This window comes from Fukomys damarensis, unplaced genomic scaffold (genome assembly GCF_012274545.1).
Source record: "Fukomys damarensis isolate Sample0158 unplaced genomic scaffold, DMR_v1.0_HiC HiC_scaffold_15, whole genome shotgun sequence".
NCBI lineage: Eukaryota > Metazoa > Chordata > Mammalia > Rodentia > Bathyergidae > Fukomys > Fukomys damarensis.
In genome coordinates this window covers 3,098,814-3,112,083 of record NW_022900927.1, presented here as the reverse complement: position 1 = coordinate 3,112,083, position 13,270 = coordinate 3,098,814, and the positions used below count along the sequence as shown (strand labels likewise).

The 13,270-nt window shown below is 39.5% G+C and overlaps 1 protein-coding gene across 1 annotated transcript in view; it reads left to right on the top strand.

The window, feature by feature from the left end:
* Positions 1-5,254: 5,254 nt before the first annotated feature.
* Positions 5,255-13,270, top strand: part of Ipo8 (importin 8) — a 73,066-nt gene continuing 65,050 nt past the window's right edge. Inside the window, exon 1 of the mRNA XM_019208146.2 lies at positions 5,255-5,336. The gene's annotated coding sequence lies outside the window, so the exon portion shown is untranslated. The remainder of the gene's footprint in view (positions 5,337-13,270) is intronic.

The window sequence follows — 13,270 nt, the reverse complement described above, 5'->3', positions numbered from 1 at the left end:
GCGCAGTTCGCTCCGCACCCAGCCGTCCTCACTCCCCGCCGGGCCGGACTGCTGTGACAGTGGCAGAGTTCTGTTGGCGCTCTGGGCAGGGCTGTGGGGGAGAGCGAGCCGGTTTCCTGCGTTGTTCCGGAGACACCTCAAGTGTTTGCAGGGATTTTTTATTTTTCCGTTGCTTTTTGCCGTACTGGGACTGAACCGAGGGCCTGGCTCTTGAGAGGCAAGCGCTCAACTACTAAGTTGCATCCTTAGCCTTTTATTTTGTGGGCCCAGGGCTTGGGCCAGGTCCTCTCGTGCTACACCCCCAGCCTGTTGTATTGTTTTTTGGAGACTGTTCCACTGAGTTGCCCAGGCAGGCCTCGTGGAACTTGTGATCCTCCTGCCTCATCCTCCTGAATAGTTGGGATTACAGACGTTCCTAACCAGGCCAGGCTGTTCTTTTAAAATCTAAAATGATGTTAAGACTTTCTTTTGTCCTCCATTCACTGTTCTTTCTAACCGGCCTTGACCTTGTTCCAGCGTCATCCCTGTTTAATGATTCCAAACACTAGTTGTTCCTCCCCGTTCATACAAGTGCGAGTGAACCACGGGCCCCTTACTAAAAGGTTCCAGTTGAGGTGTACCAGTAGGAAGGAGAGAAGGCGTTTTGAAATTGTGATAACCCTTAAAACATGAAGAAATATTCCTAAGTTGGAGGTTCTCAAAGTGTTGCCCAGGGCCAGACGCATCAGTGTCACCTGGCAACTTGTTGGAAATACAAATTATGGGGTTTCAACCCAGACTTTAAAGAATCAAAAACTGTGGGTGGAAACCAGTTGTGTTTTAACGAGCTCTCTCCGTGGCTCCTACAGTGTGATAACAGCTGTCTTGAGTAAATGTTTCTGTTGGAGTTGATTCAAAGAGATTATCTTAATTGGAAATCTCTGTGGAGTTTGGCGTAGATGAGAATTAGGATTCCCAAGAGATAAGAGGTCAGCTGAACGCTGTGGAACAGAAGTTGTGTTGAACTGAAGCCCACAGTGCTGCAAAAGGAAAGGACTGTCACCCAGACTGAGAAAGTTCACTGGGTACCTGTCTCACGCTTTGCAGAGTACAAGTGCTGCAGGTTGATTGGCTGGAGGAATAGCCATTCCTAGGGTAGGAAGAACAAAAGGGCTGAACTTGAAATCTGTTAGTGTGAACAGGAGAGGAGGCCAGAGGTTACTTTGACAATGTCAATAAGCAACGTATGTTTGAATTTACATTATACTTTCCTGTAAATTAAAATATAATTTACATTATACATTTTTTGTTCATAATATTTCAACCCCAGTCAACTTCATCTTCACCCTGCCCTGCCCTGTATCTATCCGACTTAGCACAGATCATTTCCCTGAAACTTCTAAAGGTACCTTATTCATGCACAAGGCCTTGGGTTCACCTGTAGCACTGCTAAATAAATAAAGAGGATTGTTATACCGTTTATGTGCATTTATGTTTTATATAATGCTTTGGATTCTAACATGCACTAAGCTTTTTGGTATTGTCTGTATCATATCATTTACCCTCATTGTAAAACATGGTTATGTTGTTGGGTTTTGTATGCTTGTCCTTTTTGTTTTTCTTGTTTAATGGTACTGGGGATTGCACCCAGGGCCTTCACACTGAGCTACATCCCCAGATTTTTTTTTTTTTTTTTTAAAGCAGTTTCTTACTAAATTACTGTGTTCCCCAGGCTGGGCTGGAATTCAAGATCCCCCGCCTCAACCTCCCAGAGCTCTGGGATTATAGACATATTCCACCAAGCTTGGCTGTATATTGTCCTTTACCACATTGGAATATCCTACTTTGTCAAATAAGTGAGTGGGTAACCTATCCTAAGTGATTGTAGTTCAGCTTGTATATAAATTTTATTTTGAATTAAAAAACTTTGTTTAATGTTATTTTTGTGATGTTGGGAATGGAACCCAAGGCACTGCATGTGCTAGGCAAACGCTCTCCCAACCGACCTCTGTCCCTGGCCCCCAGCTCAGGTGCTGCACTTTGTTTTTGGTCCTGGCCTCCCTCAGCAGACACACTCTGGCAGGAGGTGGGGCAGCTCCTGCAGTGCAGCTCACAGTTGCTGGTTAAAAGAGGAGGCAGCTCATCCCAACATTCTGTGTTCCATTCCCAAGGATAAATTCCTACTCAGAGGGCCTGTTTTCTCAGGCACACATTTTTCTGTACCGCCTGCCTGTCATTTGTGAATATGGGAAATGGATTTTCAGTTTTTTCAGGATGCTAAGAGTGAATATTGCATGCCTTCCTCATTTTTTCCCTGCCACAAGTCCCCTTAGCTTCAGCATAGGGGAGTAGGATCAGTAACACATCCGGAAAGCTGTCTTCCTTTAAATCATCCTCCACTTGATCTCATTGGGGAGATAGAGGTACTGTCACCGCCAAGTTTGGAAACCACTTTCCATGTAGCTGTGTGTATCTTTTTCTTTCCATGTAGCTGTGTATCTTTTTCTCCTTCCTGTCCTGGTGCTGAGCCCAGGGCTCACCACATGCTCAGCAAGTGCTGTCCCACTGAGCTGTACCTCCTCCAGCCCATCTTGCTTATTGCCCTTTGAGTCTTTCTGTATGAATCATGTGTTTATTGAGTTATGTGGTACGCACAAAGTCACATGCTGGTGGAGTGGGCTGCAGAGAGGTGAGTGATGTCTTTGAGGTCATCGGTTCTCAGAGGTAGAGCCTGAGGCCAGGTGCAGGGACCTGTAAGCAAGGGGAGTCACTGGGACCCCGAGGCTGTGACCCCCGAGCTGGGCGGGGGAGAACTGCCACAGAGCAGAGAGAGGAGTGAGCTCAGGAAAGACCCTCCGTCTGGCCTGCTGGGAGACTAGGAAGGTCATTGTGGTGGGAGCAGCGAGTCAGAAAATGGAAAAGCAGCAGGACTTCGCTCTGTTCGAGTTCTATAGCATGCAGAGCTTCACGAAGCAAGAAAACTTTATTTTCAGAAAACATCACAGATGCAAAGTAAATATCCTCAAGAAAGCACTGAGAAATGAGTCGTCTTAGTTTGTTAGAAACTTGGAGCCCAAAGAAGGACAAAGCCACTGGGTGATATTTGTGAGGAAAGTTGTATGAGAATATATTTAAATTTACCCCGGAATGTTTTAGCTGCCAAGTTAACATAGATTGAATCCAAGTTGGCAGAGGACAGTCTTGGAAGTTTTGAAAATGGCATGCAAAATGTGTATAATGCCAACAATAAAATTAAATAACTACTTTCAAATAAGTAGCTTAATTTTAATGTAGAGCTTTTTTTTTTTTGTACTGGGGATTGAACTTGGAACCTTGTGCTTAGGCAGGGGAACCACTGAGCTAAATCCCCAGCCCTTTTTCTTTGGTATTTATGTATAGTACGATTTTAAAAAAGTTTTATTTTCATTTACTGAAAGATCTTTCAGTAAAAACTTATAAACTTGAGTTGTTTTGTGTATGTGGAATTTGTAGAAAACTTGGCTGAATGTATATTAATTTTTCTCATGTAAACTGCTGTTAAAACAAATCTGTTTTGTTTTTCTTTTTTTTTTGGTACCAGGGATTGAACTCGGATCCTTGTGCTTGCAAGGCAGGCCACTGAACTACTGAGCTAAATCCCTGGCCCAAAACAAATCTGTTTTTAAAAATACCTATTTTTAAGTTCTGGTGGTTTCAATTATGGGTAAAGAATTTACCTTGAGTAAATTTGAGATTCTGAAGATTGTGGCTTAAAGGACGAATAACTACAAGATAATTGAAAAATTTTTGTTTTGTTTTGTTTTTGTTTTTGTTTTTTTGAGACAGGGTCTCACTATGTAGTTGAGACTGACCTGGAACTCACTATGTAGCCCAGGCTGGTCTTGAATTCAGCGATCCTCCGGCCTCAGGCTCCCTAGTGCAGGGGTTACAGGTGTGCGCCACCACGCCTGGCAGTAATTGAAAATTTTATTGAAGGATATGGAAAGACTTGGAAAGCAGTGTTCTTAGGTGGAAAGGATCAATACTTTGAAGATGTCAGTTTTCTCCAAATTAATTTTTTAGTGTTTAATGTTTACACAAGCATTTACCTTAACAAATGCTACTAGAAATAAATTACTAGAAAGTGATTAAAAGAATGAGTGGTGTGCACAAGCCTAGTTATGCGTTGAAGGTGATGGTACTTGAGGTCCGGGCGCTGTCCAGGAAAAGTAAGCTGACCAGACCCCTCTGGGACATGGCCTGCTCTGTTTTCAGAGTTCACGAGCAGCCTGTTTTAGGACTGTCCTGGGCAAGGCCATGTGTAGGCTCTGGGATTGTGGCAGGGCTGCAGAGTAGCCCAGGTACTAGACCTCTGTATGGTACATGGTTTGAAGGGACAGACTGTTCTGTTTTTGTTCTTTGTTCTTTGTTGGTGAGGTCATTGGTCGTGATGGCCAAACTCAGGAGCAGATCAAAGTGGAACCTGCTTGTGGGATGAGATGACAAGCAGAAGGGTGGAGGCGAAGCTCCCTCAGCACTGTCTCTTCCAGCCGCGTTGGGTTTGAAAGATGCTGCAGTAGCAGAGGGCAGCTGTGCACATGGCTTTGGCCCTGTCTTGTGAGTCACAGTGCTCCAGTCTGGATCGGCTCCCCTGTTGCGGGCGCACTGTTTAACTTCGCTCGTCTCTTCCACTGTGTTGGAGCGCCTGCATTCAGTAGATGATGTCTTCTATTTTTTGTTTTAGTGCCATGAACAGATTCGAAGCACAGATAATCTGGGAAGAAACACTTTGATGAATAGGTCAAATAAAAGGCTGAGATTTAAAATTTATAAGCAGCTCTTTGAATTGAGAATCAGCCAAATATCCCATTTGCAGTGGGATAAAGGGAATAAGGAATTTGTAGAAGAAACAGCCAACAAAAAGGAAACAACAGACTTACAAAAACATGACAAAACACTTCCCCAGCAAGAAAATCAGCAGCCTCCTTAGTAGTAGAGGAACTGTAATTTAAAAGGCTTTAAAGTTCCCCAGGAAGGCTACTGCTGTACCTATATTAGATAGATGGACACTCGCATTCTACTCTTGGGGGAGTAAATTGGCACACTTTCTGGAGAGTGTTCTGGCAAACTTGAGTATAAAAGGGGATTATTTTGACCTGAAGTATTTTAGTAATCCTCATTTATCCTTGGAGAAGTTGTCACTCATAAAAAATTTCCCTTTGATTAGTAACGTGCCAGTAGCTTATTCATTGATATTGCCTCCTTTTATAAAAAAAACATTTGTTTGTAATTTCAGTCCTACAAGATTATCAATTTTGCCCCCAGTTTACTTCGGATTATAGTCTCTGACCATGTGGAATTCCCCGTACGCCAGGCAGGTGAGTTGATTTTTGTTTTTAATCCTTTATGAATAGTTTTATAGGTAAAAGTCGAATTCTAAGAGTTCTAATTCTAAATATCTATCGTTTTTTGAAAAATTAAGCACCCATTAAGTATTTCTAAGGCATTAAAAACTCACTCACTTTTACCGTGGAAATTTAGAGGTTGATCCTGAGCTCTCAGATCTTTCCTGGCCACCCCGTGGCCTGCTCCCACCCACCAGTTCCTTCCATCTGTAGCATTGCCCTTTCCTCCTTTAGCTCTCCTAATTTAATAGCCTGTCTCCCTAGTGTCTTATGATTTCCCTAAAGCCTCACTTTTGGGCTTATGTATTAAGCCTGTGGATTTTACGTATGTGTAGGGTGTCAGTTCTTTACCTGCATGGTCTCGGGGCTGACCGGCACCTGTGCATACAGCCGCTGCGCCACATCACAATGGAGAATTTTACCTCACATCGTAAGTCCCGGAAAAGAGCAGAATTCAAAACTTCAAGTATGGTTTCTACTGAGTGCATATTGCTTTTGTGTGGTTGTAAAGTAAAAATATAAGTTAAACTGTGGCGAGCCACATTATTCGTTAGGTGAAGAATATAGAGCAATATAGAATACAAAGAAGAAAGTGTTGCTCAGAAGTGACCATCATTGACATTGGGTGAACATTATTCTTGATGTATTCAGGTGGAAGGCAGTTTTATAAATGAGATCATAATCTGCCTGCTGATAAAAAAGTATTTAATTTCATTTGAACATAGACATAAATAAAAGAATTACTAAGGTTTGGGAAATGTTTATAAAAATATACAGTGTCACTTAACAGGGACATGTTCTGAGAAACACCTTGATAGTGATTGTGTAAACATCAGTGTCAGGACCCAAACCCACAAAGATAGTAAGTATGTTAAAGCCTGCTGCACATCTGGGCTACACAGTGTAGGCTTTGGTTGTGCAACCTGCGGTTTATGGAAATGTCATTATATGGCCCATCACTGTATATGATTTCCTGAAAGATTCCTTCGTGCGTAAGATAAAAAAAGAAAAATGATGGGGAAAAAATTCATGCTGTAATTGTCATTTACTCGAATAAGGTATATAAGTCTTCTGTGTAAATTTTTTGCAACTGTCTCAGTTGTTTAATCTTTGTTACAGAGTAGGGCAATTCTGAAACTACATTTTGCTAAATGGAATTATTTCAATAATCAATTTATAGTGTCATTGTGAACTTTTTCTGAAGCTTTTTAAAAATAACATTTTAAAAGATCTTACTTTATTAATGTCTTGTTTATATGACATATAAACATTATAGAAACCCAGATTATATCTTAAATTGCTCTTCGTAGTCTCTTAGCTGCTGTCAAATTTAGTTTATAGCCAGTTGTTTTCTGTTTATATTATACATAAATAGAACTCCTTGGGGGTTATTCCATATCACTGCATATGCGTTTGAGGTGCAGTAAAAATGCATGATGAATGTTTAAATTAAAATGTTACAACAAAAGATACATCACCGTCATTCTCCCTCAAAGCAGACTCCCTCCCTTCAGACACGCTTATCCCAGCTTTCTTCCACTCTTTGAAATAGTTCTGGAAGTCCTCTTTCATGCCAGTCTCCATGAGCTGTGATCAGAAATGTTGTGAGTGCTGCGGCTGAGTGCCATCCAACAGAAAGACAGGGCCGTAGAAATGACAGAGCCCTCATCTGCCTCATCCACCAGATCTGGTTCTTCCTCCAGGTCAAATGATAAGGAAACATAAGGGCTTTGAATTGATTTGGGGCATTGAGGCAGGCATAGTGTGACCAAAAACATTTGTGAAAGGAAACTTCCACTCCTGCTTCCAGACATGGGATTAAGAAAAACAGAAACAAAGTGATGGGGTGATCTGTTTGAAGCAAGTGGGGAGGTGTTTGAGGGAAATGTTTGGCAATGTGTCTTTTACTGTCATATATTTAAAAAATTTATGCATTCATCATATTTTTCAGTAGCATCTTGTATACCTCTTTATCATAGCTACTCAGTATTTATTGTATAGAACTACCACGCTTTGCTTGTTTATTTAAAAATATTTATTAGTAAATTTTGAGTTTGGGTCTTACCTGCTGTCATGCCTCTTCTTGGTGGACTTTTCTATAGAAAAGATTTCCTGTGCTCTGTCCTACTTTCCTTAATGTATAGAATATTTATGGACACTGTATCATTTCCTTTTTAAGTTTTATTAGTACATATTTTCAATACTAATGATTGTGTTCATCTTGGGGAGCTCAGATTATGTACGTAACACATTCATTTTTTACATCCTCTTCCCTCCCTCACTCTCCCCTCCCTCCATCTCTTGGTCCCCTTCCCATTTGCAAAAGATCTGTCTCCCTATTTCCTATTATTTATCTTTTATCTTGCTCTTTAACTTACTTATATATGGGGTTTCCTTTATAACAGAAACCAAACAAGATATAAGCTGGTGCGTTTGATTTACTTCATTTAACATTATGGTCTTGATACCACTGCATCCATTTTCCTACACATGTCTCAAAGCCACCTTTCTTTATGGCAGGGTAGTACTCCATTGTGTGTAAATACCACGTTATCCTTACCCGTTCATCTGCTGATGGACATAGAGGCTGCTTCCAAAATTTAGCTGTTATGAATCACGGTGCTATAAATATGGGTATATGTGTGTCATGTTAATATAATGTCTTTAAGTCTGTTGGGAGAATACCTAGAAGAGGAACACCTGAAGAGAACGGAATTTCTATTTCTAGTTCTTTGAGGAATCTCCATACTGATCTTTGTAGTGGCTGTGTTCATTTACACTCCTGCCAACAATGTGGAAGAGCTCCTTTGTCCCTGCAACCTCTCCAGCATTTATTTTATTTCTTTTAAAATTTATTTATTTTTTATTTTAATAAATGTTATTTTATCCCATCCCCCCATCCCTTCCCTGTCTATGTACAAAAGCTTTGTTTCCATTTGTTCCTTCTATTTTCACATCCCTGCCTTCCTTTCTCCCTCCCTCCTCCTTTGTTCCCCTTCCCATTTGGACATTTTCTTCCCATTTCCCATTTTCCAATATCTGTTATATGTTTTAGCCTTATTTCCACTTTTGGTTTCTCACACCAGAGAAACAATGTGGTATTTAAATAGGTGTGTTGACTTTATCTCACTTAGGAGTATAGTATCAAGGTCCATCCATTTAGCTAGAAATGCCTGAAGCTCATCCTTCTTTATGACAGAGTAATACTCCATTGTATTTAAAAACCACATCTTCTTTATCCATTCATCAGATCATGGGTATTTGGACTCTTTACAAGATTTAGCTATTACAAGTTGCCACTATAAACATGGGTGTGCATATATTGCTCTGGTATGATGCTTTTATTTTGGGACGATACCAAGAAAAGGAATAGCTTGGTCAAATGGAAACACTAGTTTTAGTTTTTTGAGAAATCTTCACACTGATTTCCATAGTGGTTGCACCAGAGGAAAGGGTTCCAGAGCCCCTCCAGCATTTTTTATTGATTTCTTGATAGCAGCCATTCTTTTTGGAGTGAGATGGGATCTCAGTGTTGTTTTAATTAGCATTTCATGAATGACCAGTGATGTTGAATATTTTTTCATATATTTATGTGCCATTTCATGAATGACCAGTGATGTTGAATATTTTTTCATATATTTATGTGCCATTTCATGAATGACCAGTGATGTTGAATATTTTTTCATATATTTATGTGCCATTTGTACTTCATCTGGGAAGTGTCTTTTCATTTCTGGTGTCCATTTTTGGATTCGGTCTTTAAATTTGGGATGTCTAATTTTTTTTGAGTTCCTTATATATTCTAGATAACAGCTGGGGATTTAGCTCAGTAGTGCTGTGCTTGACTGGCAAGCACAAGGTCCTGAGTTTGATTCCCCATACCGAGGGGTGGGGGATAGGGCCAGGGATGTAGCTCAGTGGTGCCACGTCTGCCTGGCAATTGCAAGGTCTTGAGTTTGATCCCTGGCACAGGGAGAGGGAGACGCAAAAAACTAGATAATAGTTCTTTACTGGATGAATAGCTGGTAAAAAATTTTTCACATGCTGTGGGTTGTCTCTTCACTCTGTTGGTAGTTTCCCTTGCTGTGCAAAAGCTTTTTAATGAGATGAGGTCCCAGTTGTTGGTTCTTTGTAGTACTTCCTGTGTGGTCTGGGGTTTGGTCATGATGTCTTTGCCTACTTCTGTGTCCTCAAGCATTCTACCTATTCTCTTTCCCAGCAGATTTAGTATTTCTGTTTTAATATTTTGATCTTTGATGCATTTCGATTTTAGGTCAGTGTGTGGTGAAAGATATGGGTCTAGGTTCAATCTCCACCATATGGAAAGCCAGTTTTTCCAGCACCATTTATTAAAGAGGCTTCCTGCCTGCCTTTCTTCCTTCCTTCTTTCCTTCCTTTCTCCTTCTTTCCTTCCTTCCTTCCTTTCTGTAGCGACGATTGAACTCGGGACCTTGAGCTTGTGAAGCAGGTGGAGGCACCATTGACAAAGAGGCTGTGTATGTCTGGAGTTGTTTGTGCATCTTTTAGTCTGTTCCACTGATCCTCAGGTTTGTTCTTTTGCCAATACCATGCTGTTTTGATCACAGTGGCTTTATAGTAAAATTTAAAATCAGAGATTGTGATACTCTCTGCCTTGTCTTTGTTGCCCAGAATTGCCTTTGCTGTGTTAGGTATCTTCTGGTTCCAAATGAATTTTGGGATTGTTTTTTATAATTTTGTGAGATATGCTCTTGGAATTTTGATTGGGATTGCATTAAATCTGTACAACAGTTTTGGAAGTATGGCCATTTTCACTATATTGGTTCTTCTTATCCAAGACAAGAGATATCTTTTCATTTTCTAATATCCCCTTCTATCTTCTTTTTCAGAGTACTGTAGTTTTCAATGTAGAGGTTTTTTTACTTCCTTCATTAGATAGATTCCTAGATATTTCATTTTTTGGGATGCTATTGTGAAAAAGATTGTTTCTCAAATTTCTTGCTCTCAGTCTATTATTTTTGTACAGGAAGGCTATTGATTTTTAAGTGTTGACTTTGTATCCAGCTATACCACTGAATTTGGTTATCAATTCTAGAAGTCTTGGTGGAGTTTTTGAGGTCTTCTATGTAGAGTATCATGTCATCCATAAATAATGATAATTTAACTTCTTCCTTTCCTATCCTTTTTCCTTTTATTTATTTATCTTGTCTGATTGTTCTGGCTAGTGTTTCTAGAACTATATTGAACAAGAGTGGTGACAGTGGACATTCTTGTCTTGTTCCTGGTTTTAGAAGGAATGCTTTCAGTTTTTGTCCATTTAGTATGATATTGGCTGTTAGTTTGTGATAGATGGCTATTATCAGATTGAGCTATTCCAGTTTTCTGTAGGGTTTTTATCATGAATGGTTGTTGGATCTTGTCAAATGTTTTTCTGCATTTATTGAGAGGATCATATGGTTTTTGTCCTTGACTCTGTTAACATAGTGTATTACATTATTGATTTGTGTATGTTGAACCATCCCTGCATCCCTGGGATGAATCCTACTTGGTCATGGTGTATGATCTTCTTGATGATTTTCTGCATTCTGTTTGCCAGTATCTTTTTTTTATACCGGGGATTGAACTCGGGTCCTTGCGCTTGCAAGGCAGGCCACCGAACCGCTGAGCTAAATCCTGGGTCCCTGTTTGCCAGTATCTAATTGAGGGTTTTTGCATCTATGTTCATTAGGGAGATTGGCCTATAATTGTCGTTTTTGGTTGGATCTGTCTCTGGTTTTGGGAATCAGGGTAATTCTTGCTTCTAGGAATGAATTTGGAAGTATTGCTTCTCTTTCAATTTCATTAAAGAGTTTGAGAAGTAGCAGTATTAGGTCCTCTCTAAATTTCTTGTAGAATTCAGTGGTGAATCCATCAGGGCCAGGGCTTTTCTTTGTTGGTAGGTTTTTAATTACATCTTCAATTATATTGGCTCATATTTGTTTATTTAGAATTTCTGTATCTTCTTGGTTCAGTTTTGGTAACTCATATGTATCTAGAAATTTGTCCATTTCTTCTGCAGTTTTCATCTTATTAGAATACAAGTTCTTAACGTAGGTATTGATGATCTTCCAGATTTCTACAGGGTCTGTTGTGTTTTTTTTCTTATTTGCGTGGATTTGAGGCTTTTCTGTCCTTTTTTGATAGGTTGGCAAAGGGTTTGTCAATTTTATTAAATCTTTCAAAGAATCAGCTCTTCGATTCATTAATACTTTTTTTTTTTTTTGGTACTGGGGATTGAACTGAGGTCCTTGCGTTAATGAAGGAGGCTGTGGAGCCACTGAGCTAACGCCCCGGCCCTTTGTATTGTTTTTTTAGTCTTTATTTCATGGTTTTTTGCTGTGATTTTTTTTTTATAATTTCCTCCCTTGTATGGGCTTTGGGCTTGGCTTGCTCTTACTTTTCCAGAAGCTTGAGGTTCAGCACCAGGTCACCTATTTCAGACTGCTCTGTTGTCCTGATAGGGAATTCACTGCTATGCATTTCCCTCAAAGGAGCACTTCTGTTGCTTCCCAAAAGTTCTGGAATGTTGTATTGTCATTATTGTTTAATTGTAGAAGCTGATTTCTTCTTTAATTTCATGTGAGACCCGTTGGTTGTTCAGGAGGGTGTTATTTAATTTCCATGTGTTTATGAAATTCTTGTGAATTGATTTCCAGTTTCATGGCACTGTGGTCTGATAACAGGTATGTGATAATTTCATTTCCCTTGCATTTACGTAAGCAAGTTCTATGTGCTAGTTAGTGGGCTATTTTGTTGAATATCCCATTTGCAGTTGAAAAGAATGTATTCTGATGTTGGGGTGGATTGCTCTAGACATCTACTAAGTCCATTTGTTCCAAAGTTTGGTTCAGTTCTACTATTTCATTGGTTTTTTTTGTCTGTTTGATCTATTTGTACAGTGGGTTATTGAGGTCTCCCATTACACTGGTATTAGAGCTTATATGATTTTTCATGTCTGTTAATATTTGTTTTATATAGTTGGGTGCACTGTTGTTTGGTGCATATATATATTTATGATTTTTGTCTCTTCCTCTTGGATTGTTCCCTTTACTAGGATGTAGTGACTTTGTCTTAATCAGTCTTGGCTTGAAATCCACTTTTGTCTTTGAATAGAATAGCTACCCCTGCTTTTTTCTGGGTTCCTTTCAGTCTATGAATTTGTTTTATAATTAAATGTGTTTCTTGTATGCAGTGTATTGTTGGATCTTGCTTCTTGATCCATTCTGCCAGTCTGTGTCTTTTGTTTTGTTTTGTTTTTGTTTTTTTTGTTTTTTTTGTTTTTTTCTTTTTGGTACCAGGGATTGAACTCGAGTCCTTGCGCTTTCAAGACCGGCGGCAGAACCACTGAGCTAAATCCCTGGCCCCAGTCTGTGTCTTTTGATTGATAAACTGTGACCTTAAACATTGATGGTTATAAATGATATGTATTGTCTTATCTTTGTTGTGTTAGCTTCCTGTTGTTGACTTCCTTCTTTCTTTTCCTGTTTAGTTTCTTGCCTTCCCTAGTAGATTCATTCTGCTGGGATTCTTGGAGTTGTAATCCTTGTTGTCTCTTTCTAGAATATCTTTCAGAATACTTGGGAGTGCTGGTTTGGTATTCATGAATTTCTTCAGGTGTTCTTTGTCATGGAAGTATCTTATTTCTCCATCAGTTTTGAAAGATAATTTTGCAGGTTGCATCAATCTAGGTTGGAGGTTGTTTTCTTTTAGGGCTTGAAATACTTCAGTCCAAACTCAGTCTGCTGTGATTCTGATGGGTTTTCCTTCATAGGTGATTTGTTTCTTTTCTCTAACAGCTTTTAACATTCTGTTCTGGAATCTTGACTATTATATGTCTGGGGGAAGATTTTTTTTTTTTTTTTTTTTTTTTTTGACTAATTTGGGTCCTG